Raw genomic sequence first — 18,848 nt, forward strand, 5'->3', positions numbered from 1 at the left:
TTTTTGTTTCAGAGGCAGAGAAAGATGTCTGGAGGAATTTTGGCTTTGGGACAACGTTTGGGTTAGTGTTGATGGCAAACTTTATCCAAACACCATTATGTTAGATTGATGCACGAGATGATTCATGCATCAAAAGGGGGGATGGTAACAATTTTGATAACAATTGACAAAATTTGGTTTATTAAGGGACGGTATATGTTGGGAGTACAAGGGGCTTAATAGGGTAAAAGCCTGGCAAGAAGCCATTCTTCTCCCTAACAAAATTGCTGTCTGTAAGTGTGCCGCACACGCTGATAACAAAATTGCAGGACTGTTTCAACAGGAGACGCCAGGGCAGATGCAGCAGCGAAGGCCGTGGCAGCACAGCAGACAAAAGAAACTACGTGTACTTTACTATCTGAAAATAACCTCGACATTTGTTTTTCTTTACAGAGCATGCAGACTTTTGATGCAGGGCAGAATGTGCCCAATAAAATAATGGTTATGGATGAATTTGACTAACTATCCTGGCCTAGATTGTTATTGTGGCAGAAAGAAACAAGGCCACACCTGCGCAGCGCATAACTTAAGATTTTCCTTTTGCAGAATGTCAGGAAGGATTGCAGAAAACAGAACTAATTCTGTTCCAAATGTATAAATATTGTGTTGTGGACATGAGCAAAGTGGGTTGAGTGTTTTTCAGGGTAAAAGGACCCCGAGTGCTATTAAGTGAGCAAGAAATTATCCGGAGATAATGTTTCAGGTTGTTGATTCCACAGATCACACCAAAGGGGACGAGCGGCAAGACAAGCGGTCACTAACAAAACTTAAGGTCTCCATTCACAGGTGAAAGCAGGCAAGAAATGGTTCACTCCAGTAGGGGTACATCGTGATCTAAGGGGCAAATCTGGTAATGATCAGAAAACGGTTGGAGAGTGGGACACCTGGGTCCAAGTCTCTCACCTTAGACTACACAGACAGGCCTCAACAATCAAATATGAGGACAACGTGAGGGGTCAAAGGCTTGTGCTAGTAACAGCCTCCCTCACCGGCGAGGGAAAGACTACGGCAACGACTCGCAAAGAGTCACCCTGGTGAAGACGGAATGTCCATGGGGCAAACGAGATGAACAACACACCCGGAGGAAGATGCACGAACTAATGGTTTGAGTTTAGCAAAAGAATCTGTTTTTGTGATGATTTTGATGATTTTATTTGATTGAATCAAAATAGGGCTTAGATCAAATGATTTGATTGGTTAAGGATTCATTAGAAAATATTTCAGGTAAATTATAGGGATTATTATTGAAGAAACTTGATTAGGCTTTCCATTAAGGGTAAGAAAGGCCGATCATGGGAGAATATGTATGGTAATAAGCTAAAAGATGGTCCGTAATGGAAATATTAGAGTTAATTTTGAACAACTACATTGGTTAAAAGAATGGATAAAAAATATAAAACCTTTTCAGGATAGATTTTATTAAATATGGTGTTAAAAGTTAAGAAAATATGGTTAGGAAAATGGAGGCGATGTATGGAAATGGGCGTGGACTGATGGTAAATGGATACGATTGGTTAATCTTTGGGGGGTTGGGGGTACTGTACTACCAATTTCAGCGACAGGATTATCAATATTGTTATGTTTACCATGCATTATAATGTGTCTCCAGCTCAGTACAGAGACTGGTTAAAGCTGGGAGTCTGTTCAATTGGATGAACAAAATATGATGATGCAAGTAGTGGGAGCTACTGTGACATGTGTTAAATTGTATGGTTTCCTTTTCTTTTTCTTTCTTTCTATGAATGTTTTTGATATGAACAGAAGGTTAAAAGCTGTGGTTATCCGCTATGTGATGACGTACAAGGAGAGGGGTCGAAATGAGGGATTTTATTCTACTTTTATTTCTTTGTATTTCAAGATTTGTAATGGTAACCAGAGATGAAGAGTATAAGTGATGATATGACTTAAAATTTGATCTATTATTTTTATTATTATGATTGGGTAATCTGAATGATAAAAAGGGGGAATTGTTGTGGAAATTTTAATATTCATTGATCCCAAACAGGTATCATAAGAGAAAGAAAAGAACTTTTCTTTTTATTAATTTGACTCTGAGTGTCTCTTACGCAGTGATGATGTTTAACAGAATTTTTGCCACAACAGTAGCATGTACAATAAATGACAAGAATCTGGAAAACAACTAATGCAATATCTCTGGTTTACCATGGAATCATGCGTAGATTTGCTACCAAGCTTGGAGGCTTGCAAATATTAATGTTAACAGCAAGTGTTTGCTAACTTAATGCAAAATAATATTGCTGATATCTACATTTAGATTTTGGTTAAACCTTATGGTACCAATCCCATGCATGACATATCTCAATTTTATTAAAGTAAAATAACAACTGGAAAATATAAGGTAGCATGCACAATAAATGACTAGAAGCTGGAAAACATGACTTATGCAATAAGGCTGGTTTATCATGGAAACAAATAGATTTTGTTTTACCATTCATGTATGTTCATGTTAGCTGTGCTATCAGACATACAAGCTATAGTTACATCTGCTGGGTGACATGGAAGCTGTATTTAGGGTCACATCTCTCTCTCTCTTTAAAGATCTGTGCTATATAATATGTATGATCAAGTGGCAAACAGCAACGAGGCTTTTGTTGACCACTTGGACAAAATCTGTTTCTGTTTTTTTTTTTTTTGTTCACTGACATAATTTATGTCATCATTGTTGTCATTGTCACAAGTAGAGGGATTTGCAAAGAAAAAAAGAACATTTTCTGGGATAAGGAAGATTTGATGGATGATCATTTTGATACAAATGACAGCTACACACAATATGATTATATATATATATATATATATATATATATATGATATGTGTGTGTATATTGGGGGGGGCGCCAAAATTGTTGCTGCATACCCCTCTAACACTGGGTAGTTGCGCCCCTGTTTGTAGCAAATAGCAAGCCCGCGGCACTCTAGGTAACAGCCAGCGAGTGTACTGACACCTAGCGATTAGAAAATATACACGCACCATATTCTCTCTGAAGCAAGATTCTTCCGAAATAAATAGGAGCGTTTCGTTTTCAATCTTTTCTCTAAGGGTTCGAACCTGAGAGCTTGTGCTTTCAAAGAAGGTCCCAGTTTCAATTCACTCGAACATCCAGAGCACATCAAGGGCACGCGCCGTGCACAAAAAGAGAAGTCTGAAGGACGGGGTGAGGAGAGGTGGTGACATGGAGCTCAATTTCAATGGCACCCAGAAAATCTTGCCGTGACCCGGATTCGAACCTGGGTTGCTGCGGCCACAACGCAGAGTACTAACCACTATACGATCACGGCGAGCTACCAGTCTACCTGACGTGTCCTTGAATACAAAGGGGCCTTGTCATCTTTAGCTTGCAGACAAAACTGTTTCTTACCGACATAACTCTTTTCAAGGGTAATCCTGTAACAGTGACTCTGGAGAAGAAGTCACTGAAAAGAAAAGGATTCTGTTTTTCCTTTTATAAAGTTTAAGCTAGGCCTCCAGAAGTTTACACACTAAAGCAGGCTCATGCTGTCAACGTAGTCGGCAGGATTCGAAACTGCGCGGGGAGACCCCAATGGATTTCTAGTCCATCGCCTTAACCACTCGGCCACGATTACAAGCTGGCTGAAAGGGGCATGTCGTTTGTGGATTGGTGCCTTGCAGCGTCGCTGCCGGAGGCCAGTGTAGATCAGCAAGAACTCAACAACAAAACGTACCGCTCCACAAAAAGACGCTCGTTCGCCCGAACAGGGACTTGAACCCTGGACCCTCAGAATAAAAGTCTGATGCTCTACCGACTGAGCTATCCGGGCTCTTGCTCGAGAAGTGTGCGTGCTGTATCGGAACGCACAGCAAAATGAATCGTATTGGCGCAGAAAAAAGAGTGTCCTCCAATGCTTTGCGTTTCCTTCTTCGAAGATTCAGAATGGCCGTCAAAACGTCTGCTATGTCAAAATATATTTGCAAATTAGTGGGAATGCAGCCTATTAGACTGATGATAATAGTAATTAAAGGAAAATAATGCTAGGAAAAAGAACAAAAACTCACTGCTACTTGTCTGGAAAACCTCTTCACACGCTTCAATGCTGTTGACTTGCCGCGCTCTTATCGTTATTGTAAACTTGTGTCAAAGGCGCAGTTGTTCGTAGCAAATAGCAAGCCCGCGGCACTCTAGGTAACAGCCAGCGAGTGTACTGACACCTAGCGATTAGAAAATATACACGCACCATATTCTCTCTGAAGCAAGATTCTTCCCACATAAATAGGAGCATTTCGTTTTCAGTCTTTTCTCTAAGGGTTCGAACCTGAAAGCTCGTGCTTTCAAAGAAGGTCCCAGTTTCAATTCACTCGAACATCCAGAGCACATCAAGGGCACGCGCCGTGCACAAAAAGAGTAGTCTGAAGGACGGGGTGAGGACAGGTGGCGACATGGAGCTCAATTTCAATGGCACCCAGAAAATCTGGGGCAAGAAGGAAAAAAAACGCCAAAGAGGGGGGGAAAGAAGGGGGAAAAGGCGCCAAAGTCATGGGTTCGAGTCCCAGGGAAAGCAAGAACTGATAATGTAAAATGTGTTCCTTGAAATGCTATTTAAGTTGCTTTGGATAAAAGTGTCTGTCAAATGTGTGAATGTACGTGTAAAAATGTAAAAAATTAAAAATAAATGATAGAAAAGTCAATATTTAGACCTATTTTACACATTTAGACGCATTTTAGACCTATTTTACCCAATTAAAAAACAATTTGCAAGAATAAAATGTACAACATACTTTGCACAAACATAGTTTATTCCAAAAGCTCGAATGTAACGCACGTTATATGTAATAAAAAAATAAAAAAATATATACAAGTACAAATATATGTAAATACGATTATTTATTATACAATCACTACCACAAAGTCTCAAATCCAACATTTACAATAGAAGGAATATATATATATATATATATATATATATATATATATATATATATATATATAATTAAAATGGTTTCATATATAATAAACACTACCACAAATTTGGTTTCATAATAATAATATATACATTACATATAATAATAATAATAATATATACACATTCACAAATAAAAGCTCAAATCTATATAACTTTATAATAAATACAAATTTAAATAGCTACATGTAATGATAATAAAAACGTAGTACAATTACAAATAGTTTGATAAATGAATAATAATATATATATAATTAGTATTTTTGGTAGTTTTATAATAATAATAATATTAATAATAATTAGCCATTTAGATACACATACACACTCACACAATTGCAATGGCTAGATATAATAATAGTAATAATATAACTTCAACAAATAGTTTAATAAAAATGTAGAAAAAATTGTTATATATAAAATATATATACATAAACATATTTTTAAGAGCTTTCCTTCAAATGTACTTAATGCACTAACGTAAAATTTAAAGTTTTATAAAATTATATAAAATTTTCTAAAATTAAAATTATCACAATTATAAAAAATAAAAAATTAAATATAATTGTGAATGAAAGACAAAATAAATCCTAAAGAGACTCTTTCCACTCTGCAATGGTCTGGCCAGCTGCTGGACAGTACCACTTTCCTCTAACCTGGGAATGGCCAGTGAGTTTACTTTTTGATTGGCCACATATTTTACACTCATAATGGTAATGTTCCTTTGTGTGACGCTTCTTTGGTGGCTCCCCTCTTGCCACACGCTCTTGATCCTCAAGTGCTGCCTTGTGCTGTCTCCATGCACGCTGTCGGTTCTGAGGAGGTGGTGGAACTGATGGCTGTTGGCCTGGTGGAAAAGACGACCAACCCTGAGAGTGCGATGGTGGAACCGATGGCTGTTGGCACAGCTGAAGAGAAGACCAACCCTGAGAGTGCGATGGTGGAACCGATGGCTGTTGGCACGGCTGAAGAGAAGACCAACCCTGAGAGTGCGATGGTGGAACCGATGGCTGTTGGCACGGCTGAAGAGAAGACCAACCCTGAGAGTGCGATGGTGGAACCGATGGCTGTTGGCCTGGTGGAAAAGACGACCAACCCTGAGAGTGCGATGGTGGAACTGATGGCGGTTGGCCTGGTGGAAAAGACGACCAACCCTGAGAGTGCGATGGTGGAACCGATGGCTGTTGGCACGGCTGAAGAGAAGACCAACCCTGAGAGTGCGATGGTGGAACCGATGGCTGTTGGCCTGGTGGAAAAGACGACCAACCCTGAGAGTGCGATGGTGGAACTGATGGCGGTTGGCCTGGTGGAAAAGACGACCAACCCTGAGAGTGCGATGGTGGAACTGATGGCGGTTGGCCTGGTGGAAAAGACGACCAACCCTGAGAGTGCGATGGTGGAACTGATGGCGGTTGGCCTGGTGGAAAAGACGACCAACCCTGAGAGTGCGATGGTGGAAAAGACAAATCAGAATTCCCAGGCCAGACATGCCACCCAGGAAAGTGCTGGGCCCCAGGCCAGTCTGTGCCAGATGGAGATGTGTCTACAAGCCCAGTGTCTGTGTGCGTGATAGAAGACACTGCAGTTCCAGTTCGTGCACATTTACGTTGGCGTATAACTGCCTCACCCTCCCGATTTTCAGGCTCCTGGAACTCAATGGCAACATGTCCATGTTCAACAGGTGCAGATGGGAGTTCTCTAGGCTTTGGCAGTGGCTCCTTTGCCAAACCAACAGGCTGGGGAAGCTCCACTCCTTGTAGCAAGGTGTCCCGGTCAGTTCTTTTCTGTCTGTCGAGAAGCCTGGGAAAGAATAACAGACATTTTTAGCTTTACCCACAGTACATTTACAAAACATCTCTACTGATTTGTTTTTATAAACTATGTACACTAAACTATTCAAAAACGATCCATCACTTGGATACTTCAGCATTAAAGGAACACGCCGACTTTTTGGGACTTTAGCTTATTCACCGTATCTCCGAAGCACTGCTACTTCTGTGGAGTGATTTACTCCAACTCTGAGCAAACTCTCTGCTCCTCACCAGTTCTCAGGTGCTGCGAGTAAATCACTCCGTCCAAGTAGCAGTGCTTAACCTTCTGAGAATATACTTCCCAGTATGTATATGGTTAGAAGAAGCCTGCGTCTCATATGGCCTTGTTATTTGTACACACTGTTGCTATACAAATCACAACATGTAAATAGGAAAATGTTGATGTTATTTTGTCACTTATTGGGAGCAGTATGCTAGATGGAGCCATTTACCTCCAGTATTTGTGCTAAGCTAGGCCAGCGGTGGGGGCGTCGGAAAGAGTTACAGCACGCACGGAGATTAGAAGGGTATGTATGGACTTATCTGACTCTGGGGGATACGGTGAATAAGCTAAAGTCCCAAAAAGTCAGCGTGTTCCTTTAACATTCAGCAATATTATCAATTTGACTATACTGACATTATTGGACAATAACTAAACTGATAACATTACAGCTGATTTATAGCCGAATTGACCTCATTTCGTAATTGATGAACTTCGCACTTTGTGAACATTATCAGAGAAAAACAGACTGTGGAATGTCTCAACTGACAAATCAGAATCAAGCATTTCAGAAAGCTGTGTAATAAGCAATAACGTATTCTAAACCGTAACATTCTGAATTTCTGAAAAGCTTTTGTGAAACAATGTATGCATTTATTACCAAATTTTTTAAATCCTTTTTTTGGCAGACATATAAAAGGTTGCAAGTTTCAAAATGAGACGGTGTCTGAAAACAATGTATACATTTAATGTATGTTATATACAAATACATGTGGAATAGAGAATAGTTCAAAAGATTTATTATTTCAGAAGTGCAGTCGTTCATCATAGGAATAGATTTCATATTACTGAAGTGAATTTAGGAAGCTGAAATCCAACTCACCATGAAGACACTGTGGTGTTGTTTATAGTAACTAGCACCAAGTTGGTCTGGGGCCGTATTCACAAAGAATTTTAAGGCTAAAAGTAGCTCCTAACTGGCGAATTTAGTAGCAACTCCTAAAGATAATGGGCGTGTCACTCCTAACTTTAGGACTCCTAATTTTTTTCACTAAAAGTAATTCACGAAGCATTTTAGCCCTAAAAGTAGCACCTAAGTCTGGGACAGCTTAAAAGAAGTAGGGAGGACTCCTAACTCACTAAGACCTATTCACAAAGGATTGTAGCGCATACCACCGCCTCTCGCAGTCGTCCGGGGTCCGCCACACAAGCGGGAATGCTGCATTGATCTGTAAACATATTCTCTCCCATGTCTCACGCTTTGTTTTACTTGATATCCCAGTGTCGAATTTCCCTTTTATTTTTTATTTTTTTTCAGCACCAACTGGGCCAGTTTTCCAGCACTAACTGATCCTGCGTCCAGTTGGGCTTTCTTTTCCGTTTTGGCGAGTTCATAATCCACCGTCATTCAACTATTACATTACTTCAATAGGAGCAAATACTTGCTTTAAGTAGTCTATTTAGGCTATGGAAGCTTGTTTCCGCCACAGAATGAAAAATAAAAAAGCTAATTGCGACTTTTTATCTCACAACTGCGACTTTATTTCTCACAATTCTGACTTCATATCTCGCAATTGTGAGATAAAAAGTCGCAATTATTTTAATTTATTTTTATTCAGTGGCGGAAACAAGCTTCTATACTAATAGGATGTCAATTAACCAAGCAAGTGATAATGCAAGTGTCGTTTTTCATTATTAGGCAAGTGGCGCCGTGGCGGTTTCATTAGGGTATTAGGCTACCTTAATTTAATTTAATTCACCACTTTTCTCTCTCTCTCTGCCTTTTTAGAATTACACTTCACTGGGGCCTGCACAAACATGTCATTATATATGCATTTCGATGACATTACTATTATTATTTTGTGTAGGACCCAGACATATTTAGATGTCGTAATTCCATGATTTGTTGTGTCTGTGTTATGTTCCGCATGACGGCCCTGTCATCTAACAACCAATCACCGTGATCATTGCGAGGAAACTCGTGCATGAGAATTGACGTCATCCATAGCAACGAAGACTCACTCTTAGTTTAGGAGTTGTCATTTTTCCTTACTAAGAGTAGGTCTGAAAGGCGTTGTGAATAACTTTTAAGAGAAAACTCCTAGCTAAAATATTTTAATGGGATTTAGGAGTACTCCTAGTGGTAAAATAAAATTCTTTGTGAATACGGCCCCTGGTCTAGTAGCTCTCTGCAGTCTTCAAGCAGCTGCTTGATGTGGCTATAAATCATCACAATTGCCTGAGGAATGGGAAAGGTTTTGCCCTTGTTATCTTTAGGCCTATTTCTGGCTTCCCTGAATTCCTTCAGAAGCTTGAGTGCAACACATTCTGAAACCCTGTTGGCATCAGGTCTCTGGGCAGCCTGACCATGAGTCATGAACAGTCTGTGAATAAAAAGATGCATGATTGTATTATGTATGATTAGTATTCTATGGTTCATTATAGCTTTGTAAACATATAGACTGATTATGTTTTGGAATTGTATGGCAATGAGAGATAGACTTTATGATCTATCCTGGATCTCATCAAAACAGTTTTTTTAAAGTATTTTTAACCTTTGAAAGGAATTAAATTATACAGGGAGCATTCAACAAGACTCAAATTTAACACCGGTGCACTACAATTTAACTCACCTCTCAGCTGCTTGCTGACCAGGGGCTGAGCCACTACGCTTCCGAGAAGCTCTCCAAGGACCTTCCAAGGTCTTTTTCTTGCACTTAAGGGAATACTTGGAGGGGGACTGATCAATGGTATGCAAATACGAATACAACCGCAAGATCTCTGCTATCTCGTTAGTTGATAAACCAGTGATCGTGCGGTTGAGACTGACGAGATAGCCTGCCAGGTTATCCACTGCCTCCCATCCAGGAACACCCCTTGAATCACATCTACTGTCCTAGAAATGGAAACAAAAACAGAATCCTGGATTAGGAAATTATTTTGATACTTTGATAAACCATTCACAAATTACAAGCATCAGGTATTAGAAACTTTACCGGAGCTGGTGTGCTGGGCCCAGCACAGGAAATGTCTTCAATGTCAGGACTGTAAGAGCCACCACTTGGCACACTGGTTTCCTAGATTTTTTTAAAACATTTTAAAGAGAAGAATAAACTTCAGTTACAAAATTGACTGTTCAAATTGACTATTATTAATCTTTTAATTAAATGAACGTTTAATCATGAAGCAACTCATTCATTGCTCCTAAAAACATTAACATTCCTATGTAATTTTAATTCAAAACGATCAAGAAAATTGACATTACCAGAGGTGAGATCAATGAATCACCATGACTGCTGGAACTTGCAAGGGTGTGTGTGCCCAAATTGAGGTCTGCCGCATCACATATTGTGACATCCAGACACTCATCCTCCTGAACTTCAACCTCCATCTCTGGCAAGGCGATTTCATGTTGCTCCAGTGGAGAAAGCAGGTCTCCTCTGTCAGACTGTGCCAGCAAGTACTCCACAGCTATACGCTCATCTGCCATAAAGATTCAATAAACATTTTGTAATAAGAGCTATATATCAGGCTAAAGCAGTAGGCTACAGTGCATGTGATGAATGTAGTGTTGCTAATGAAAAATCTATTTTGCGATTAACATGAAAAATGTAAAAGCAAAAATCACAAAAGAAAAACTAAAACAAATACACTTCAACTTCACAAACTGACATATCTTATAACTAGGAACAAGCACCTTTACAGCAATGATCAGTCATGAAAACGATGGTCTGATTGGTTAGCGTTCAGGCAGCATGCAAAGCCTTTTAAAACACACAGTGATGCCTGGAATCACTATCGTAATAGTGTGTACAATGGTGAATCTTACCAGTGGGTTTCCCAGGAGGTTTGAATTCTGGCAGGAGTGCACATCCAAGGACTCTGTTGCTGAGGACATTCATGTGGGACATTAAACGTACATCATACATTTTAGTAAGTGATGTACCACTCATGTCCACAGCTTGATGAGCTCGGTTGATGTTCCACCTAGATGCACCCTCAAGCATGTACATCTGCGTATGTAGTGCATTACATCTCCAACCTGAAAGACAATGTTTCACATGATTAAAATACTATTATATAACCCCCCACTCAGAACCACCAGGCCTAAGAAAAAGGTTTGTTTCCAATTTGGTGCCTTTAATTTTCGAAGTCAGCAACTTCAGTATTGTGACAACACTATTTAAATATATGCATAATATTGTTTTATAATTTCAATTTACCTGGAATAAAAGTGCACTGGTGGCGATGGAAGCTTTCCAGAGAGGAGGACCCTCTGCCACACCTCAGTACATCCAGAACCTTGTCACCCTTCTGTAAACCGGAGCCCAGTTTTGTGTACAACTGAACACCGGGTGGATCTTGGATGCAAGGTAAGTGTTTCTGCTGTACCTCCCACACACGTGTCATGCTCTCTGGATTGATGAGGCGCAAACCAGTGGTGTCGGTCAGTTCCCACATGGAGTCCAGCAGTCCTTGTATCAAGACACAAGTTTCTTCAACTCCGCGTGTCCTCCTCCTGCAGTGCTTGGCCAGCTCACTGGAGGTGATGCTTGACAGGATTTGGGCCTCTGTTGAAATATGACCCCCATGTTTTTTTAAAAGCATGGTCTTTTTCGCCTCTTTAAGACGAGAGATGTCATCCTTGTCCCATTCAAATATACAGCTGGACAACTTGGAGCAGAAAGTGCCATACAGTGGATGGTGCTCCGTTGTAAGGCCAGCAGTAAACCGCCGCATGAAGTGGAACACATCAAGTCGCACTGTGATATTCCATGGTCGGAACCAGGTAAGAACTGGAGTCACGCCTACACCAATGAGAAACAAGGAGTGATTGTTTTCTCAGATTTACATTTGCATCATTAAAGAAATATAATAATGCTGTTTTACATAAGCTTTTGTCTACTTGATTGCAAACACTGAACAGGGTTCTCATAGTAAATTGCTACTGTAAATAGAAATTAAGAATTTTAGAACCATTGTAAATAGATCTAAAAAAATATAAATTTCTATAGTAAATAGTTCTAAAAATTCTCTTTATGAGTGTTCTTAAAGAATATGAACAAACACCTAGAAAAACCATGTACAGGAATGAAATTTAGTTTTTAGTAATTTAGAAACATGCCTGAAATGGTTGCTAATATGAATTAGAAATACAAACACATTCATATTAGGTAAAGACTTAATGTAACAAACCTGTCTCGCTGCAGCAGTACCGGTCAACGTAAATCACAGCTGGCTCTGGCTCCCCAGCATCCTCCCCAGCTTTACGATGCCCTGACACAAGTCATCTATGCCAGCTCCCTCACCAGTGGTTAGGACACAGTTCAGGACTTGGCCAAACTCATTGCCAACATTGGTCATCCATGTAGCAGTGTCCGCAATGCCACCAGCAAGCTTTTTAGTTATCTATATAAATACACAAACATTACAATCAGATAAAAATCTCTGAACATCAAGTTGAAATTAACATGCATTTGCCTCTTTTTATATACATTTACCTTTTTGGTAGAATCAAGCTTCAGGATGCTACCATATGTTGATGTTATTACACCCTTTAGCTCATCAATGTGACTCAGGATCTCGTTGGCATGAACCGTCTCAAACCACTGTGCCAGAGGTAGGGGGCAAAAAGGCGGTGGCTGCTGATATACCACTTCAGCCTGTGTCAGGGCACATTTCTTTTTGTGAAATTCACAGTCTGTCAGATAGTTAATGGTACGTCTTGCCCACTCCTCGCTGTGAACTTCTTCAAGCGCCTGCTGCAAGAAACTGGAGCTGTTCCCAGCAGTTCTAGGCTTCAACAAAATCACACACTTCCTGTCAAGTGCAAGGTGAGTGGTAAGAACAGCGGGGAATTTGTTTCTGTGGGAGGGATCTAGTTGTTTGAGGATCTCCGAACTCCAAGGGCAGACAGGAATCTTACACTTACTGCAGCGAGGGTAGTCTACTCCAATTAAATAATATCTCGAGTCAATATCAATGACTTCCCTCACTTTTGTGTAGATTCCTCAATGGTGCATCTTCCTATTGCACTGTGTGCACTTCAGAGGAATACCCCACATTCTCATTGGGGCCCACAGAAACATACGCTGTCTAAAGTAGGTGTTAGGATCAGGAGGTGAAGTTGTAGGCTTGCTGGGACTTGGTGGATGAAACCAGTTTTGAGAAAACTGCTGCTTAAGTCGTCCTGTGGCGTCATATAGACACTGCGCGATCCACTTCTGGTCTGCTGGCTTAATAACTCGACAGAACTGTTTGGGGAGAAAACTCACCCAATTCACTACTGGAGGCCTCAGGTTAATTTCCATGGATGGTGTTTGAGGTGCAGTTTGTGGAACGCCTTGCTGCTCTTCAATGTATGCGGGTGATTCAGTAAATGATGTTGTTGGAGAAGGTGTTGGTGGATCCACAGATTCTGTCCCTGCAAGACTGGTACAAGGATGATTAGTTTCAATGTGGTGAAGAAGTCCAACCGCACCCCAGACTTTTGCACCACACTGGTCACAACATTCTTGGACATGGTAATCTGACAGATGTTCGGAGAAACAGTCCACATCAATGTCTTCACCACAAAGACCACACTTTATTGAAGAACTGCTCTCTGGGACTGATCTTGAGCCTGCACTGCTCTCTGGGACTGATCTTGAGCCTGCACTGCTCTCTGGGACTGATCTTGAGCCTGCACTGCTCTCTGGGACTGATCTTGAGCCTGCACTGCTCTCTGGGGCTGGTTTTGCGCCTGCACTGCTCAGTGGTCTTGCCTGAGCACCTGCACTGCTCCATGAGGCTGGTCTTGCCTGAGCACCTGCACTGCTCTCTGGGACTGATCTTGCCTGCGCACCTGCACTGCTCCATGAGGCTGGTCTTGCCTGCGCACCTGCACTGCTCCATGAGGCTGGTCTTGCCTGCGCACCTGCACTGCTCCATGAGGCTGGTCTTGCCTGCGCACCTGCACTGCTCCATGAGGCTGGTCTTGCCTGCGCACCTGCACTGCTCCATGAGGCAGGTTTTGCACCTGCACTGCTCTGTGGTCCTCCTTGCATGCCTGCACTGCTCTGTGGTCCTGCTTGCATGCCTGCACTGCTCTGTGGTCCTGCTTGCATGCCTGCACTGCTCTGTGGTCCTGCTTGCATGCCTGCACTGCTCTGTGGTCCTGCTTGCATGCCTGCACTGCTCTGTGGTCCTGCTTGCATGCCTGCACTGCTCTGTGGTCCTGCTTGCATGCCTGCACTGCTCTGTGGTCCTGCTTGCATGCCTGCACTGCTCTGTGGTCCTGCTTGCATGCCTAACACTGTCTGCTCTGCTGACTGTAAAAAAAGCATTAGTGTTTTCCCTAGGATTAGTGTTTTCCCTAGGTTTCAAAATCTGCAAATTATCAAAATCAAAACTTTGCTGAAAAACATGTTGTACACAATTACTACATGCAAACTGTCGTCTGATTCATAGGTTGTTGTTCTTTAAGGAAAGTAATACACCTTTAAGTAGAATTGTAAAAACACCCACCTTCAGGTCTTTGTGCAGGCATCTTTTTACTGCGAGTTAAATTGACATTTATATGCATTTTATTCAAGTAACCTGTTATACCATTATAAAGACCTCACTGATTTACATTAAAAGCTAAGAAATTAATCTAGTGTACTGACAGCATTTGCACTAAATTGCACAGCTTTGCTCAGTTTGTGCGCATTATATATATATATATATATATATATATATATATATATACACACACACCTTTTTCTGACTATTATTTCATGTCAGGCTTTACAGCTCAAATAATGAACATTTTTCTCTTATTAAAAAATGTTTTTAAATTAGTAATGATCACCAGCATAGGTAAAATAATCACATTCATTACATACCTTATGATAACCACATTTGCAAGTGATTATTTTCCCAAATATATCATATGCACAGGTCTGTTTGTGTAATGGACAGTTATTAATTCTTTCCAAGGCATGCTTCCACTTCTTCGCCCCTGGCTTCTTGCCTGTTGAGAAGTGGTACTTCCCTTGGGCATACTTGCACATGATGTCATGCCAGTATGAGTCTGGTTTACCAGTCTTAGTCATGTCTATAAATATGAAACAACAGGGTAAATACGAGACAACTTGAGAACAACTTCAGAGAGATACAAATGAAATGAAATTTAAAGAAAAGGCTTAGGGGAAAACATTTAAGACAAATTTTATGTAGAAGAGGGATTTTACACATGGATGGTTGTCAAATTACGTATGTTTGTTAATTTAACCATGTTAAAAGACAATTTTTAAACTATGGTAAATAGAATGAATGATTACGTTGCACTAAATTCAAATTGGTGCAATGAGGGGTGCAGTGAGAGGTGCAGTGAGAGGTGCAGTGTGCAGTGAGACGTGAGGTGCAGTGAGAGGTGAGATGCTGTGAGGGGTGCAGTGAGTGGTGCAGTGAGAGGTGCAGTGAGAGGTGCAGTTAGAGGTGCAGTGAGAGGTGAGATGCAGTGAGGGGTGCAGTGAGAGGTGCAGTGAGAGGTGCAGTTAGAGGTGCAGTGAGAGGTGAGATGCAGTGAGGGGTGCAGTGAGGGGTGCAGTGAGAGGTGCAGTGAGAGGTGGGGTGCAGTGAGTGGTGCAGTGAGAGGTGAGGTGCAGTGAGAGGTGAGGTGCAGTGAGAGGTGAGGTGCAGTGAGAGGTGCAGTGAGAGGTGAGGTGCAGTGAGAGGTGCAGTGAGAGGTGAGGTGCAGTGAGAGGTGAGGTGCAGTGAGAGGTGCAGTGAGAGGTGAGGTGCAGTGAGAGGTGGGGTGCAGTGAGTGGTGCAGTGAGAGGTGAGGTGCAGTGAGAGGTGAGGTGCAGTGAGAGGTGGGGTGCAGTGAGTGGTGCAGTGAGAGGTGAGGTGCAGTGAGAGGTGAGGTGCAGTGAGAGGTGAGGTGCAGTGAGAGGTGCAGTGAGAGGTGAGGTGCAGTGAGAGGTGAGGTGCAGTGAGAGGTGAGATGCAGTGAGAGGTGCAGTGAGGGGTGCAGTGTGCAGTGAGAGGTGAGATGCAGTGAGAGGTGAGATGCAGTGAGAGGTGAGATGCAGTGAGAGGTGAGATGCAGTGAGAGGTGAGATGCAGTGAGAGGTGAGATGCAGTGAGAGGTGAGATGCAGTGAGAGGTGAGATGCAGTGAGGGGTGCAGTGAGAGGTGAGATGCAGTGAGAGGTGCAGTGAGGGGTGCAGTGTGCAGTGAGAGGTGAGATGCAGTGAGAGGTGAGATGCAGTGAGGGGTGCAGTGAGAGGTGCAGTGAGGGGTGCAGTGAGAGATGAGAGGTGAAGTGAGAGGAGCAGGGCCAGGGAGAAGAGAAAGCCCAAGGAGAGGGCAAGGTAAAGGTGTAAGAATGTGTGGTGGTGGCATTCCAAGGGCTGCAAGAACAGTAGTCAGTGATGAAATCCGTGCCACTATCATTGACCATGTAATCAACCACGGTCTTTCACTAAGAGAGGCTGGAAAAAAGTAAAGTTACTGTACATGTGGACATACAATTCCCAACCAAGAAATGTTGTGTAAAAACGGTGGACTGCATGTTTTGCATGTTTTTCAAACTGAAACACTAAAGTCTATGAAGTTTTTGTAATGTCAACAATAGCCAGTATTTTGAAACTGGGTGTACTTTGATTGACTGCATGTACCTTGTGACGTGAAAACAAGTGTTATTCTTTGACAGAATAATTTCATTCTGAGTCTGAGTCAGATTTTCAGTGTTTTGGTAAAGTTAGTGTATGCAGAGAAAGATGTGTTCTATTTTGAAATGAAGAGTGTGTTTTTCAAAATGTGTTTTTGAGAAGAAAATCGTCCATTTGGCCAATTGTGTTTTGTGGGTGTGAGTCTGTTTTAAGAGTTTAGAAAAATTATCTGAAGTATGGGTAAGCGCTTGTTAGCGATTGAAAAAAAAAAACTAATAAATTGAAAACAGTAAAAAGCAACAGAGAGTAAAAATAAAGCAGTTCATTATGTAAAAATTATAACATAATTAGTTTCTAAAGTTATTAGGCTTTTTATTACGGTTTTATTTGTACACTCTATGGTTAATACAAAACAAGTCACCACTCTGTATTTTAACATTAATCATCATAGGAATTATTATCCTCATTTATAGTCCATATACTGTTATCTTAAACCAGTCCGGCTAAGCTTTTGCAGTATGAAGGCCGCGATTTATATCACTATATCAAAACATGGCCTCCGAACTCTATATAAGTGTTAAAACAACGAATTACAAATAAAGATAGCTGAATTAAACGTGTGCAACCTAAACCGAGTTTGAACTGTAATGTCCAACGAATAGATAATTTTTCTCTTTCACGTTAAAATGTTAATTAAACTGTACTTGCCTGCATCAAAACACAAAACCGTCTCAGGTAGTGATGGGGTGAATGACGAGTCCTTTTCGCGCCGTCGCTCTTTATGACGGTGGTCACGAGACTATGTTTCGGCCAATGACTGTTTTGGCCCGTCCAGCCAATGGCTGTTTTGCCCCGCTGTTCGGAACTGTTAGGACCCGCTGTTCGGAACTGTTAGGACGTAATTTAGGATTGTTAGGACCTGTGTTAGGAATTGTTAGGACTTATTTAGATTGTGTTAGGAATTGTTAGGACTTATTTAGATTGTGTTAGGACTTGTGTTAGGACTTGTAACAAATGGTTAGGAATAGTTAGGCTGTCCATTCGCCGGAGGGTACGGCCACGACTACAAGCAGGCTGAAAGGGGCATGTCGTTTGTGGATTGGTGCCTTGCAGCGTCATACAATTCCCAACCAAGAAATGTTGTGTAAAAACGGTGGACTGCATGTTTTGCATGTTTTTCAAACTGAAACACTAAAGTCTATGAAGTTTTTGTAATGTCAACAATAGCCAGTATTTTGAAACTGGGTGTACTTTGATTGACTGCATGTACCTTGTGACGTGAAAACAAGTGTTATTCTTTGACAGAATAATTTCATTCTGAGTCTGAGTCAGATTTTCAGTGTTTTGGTAAAGTTAGTGTATGCAGAGAAAGATGTGTTCTATTTTGAAATGAAGAGTGTGTTTTTCAAAATGTGTTTTTGAGAAGAAAATCGTCCATTTGGCCAATTGTGTTTTGTGGGTGTGAGTCTGTTTTAAGAGTTTAGAAAAATTATCTGAAGTATGGGTAAGCGCTTGTTAGCGATTGAAAAAAAAAACTAATAAATTGAAAACAGTAAAAAGCAACAGAGAGTAAAAATAAAGCAGTTCATTATGTAAAAATTATAACATAATTAGTTTCTAAAGTTATTAGGCTTTTTATTACGGTTTTATTTGTACACTCTATGGTTAATACAAAACAAGTCACCACTCTGTATTTTAACATTAATCATCATAGGAATTATTATCCTCATTTATAGTCCATATACTGTTATCTTAAACCAGTCCGGCTAAGCTTTTGCAGTATGAAGGCCGCGATTTATATCACTATATCAAAACATGGCCTCCGAACTCTATATAAGTGTTAAAACAACGAATTACAAATAAAGATAGCTGAATTAAACGTGTGCAACCTAAACCGAGTTTGAACTGTAATGTCCAACGAATAGATAATTTTTCTCTTTCACGTTAAAATGTTAATTAAACTGTACTTGCCTGCATCAAAACACAAAACCGTCTCAGGTAGTGATGGGGTGAATGACGAGTCCTTTTCGCGCCGTCGCTCTTTATGACGGTGGTCACGAGACTATGTTTCGGCCAATGACTGTTTTGGCCCGTCCAGCCAATGGCTGTTTTGCCCCGCTGTTCGGAACTGTTAGGACCCGCTGTTCGGAACTGTTAGGACGTAATTTAGGATTGTTAGGACCTGTGTTAGGAATTGTTAGGACTTAT

At 41.0% G+C, this 18,848-nt stretch overlaps 2 non-coding genes across 2 annotated transcripts; both read right to left on the bottom strand.

Moving 5' to 3' along the window:
• Window positions 1–3,560: 3,560 nt before the first annotated feature.
• Window positions 3,561–3,642, bottom strand: trnas-aga (transfer RNA serine (anticodon AGA)). The gene has a single exon. It is a non-coding gene; the product is annotated as a tRNA-Ser (tRNA).
• Window positions 3,643–3,764: 122 nt separating this feature from the next.
• On the bottom strand, window positions 3,765–3,837 carry trnak-uuu (transfer RNA lysine (anticodon UUU)). The gene has a single exon. It is a non-coding gene; the product is annotated as a tRNA-Lys (tRNA).
• Window positions 3,838–18,848: the final 15,011 nt, after the last annotated feature.

Source organism: Siphateles boraxobius, unplaced genomic scaffold, assembly GCF_051911475.1.
Source record: "Siphateles boraxobius isolate OS27281-9 unplaced genomic scaffold, OSU_SipBor_1 6, whole genome shotgun sequence".
Taxonomy (NCBI): domain Eukaryota; kingdom Metazoa; phylum Chordata; class Actinopteri; order Cypriniformes; family Leuciscidae; genus Siphateles; species Siphateles boraxobius.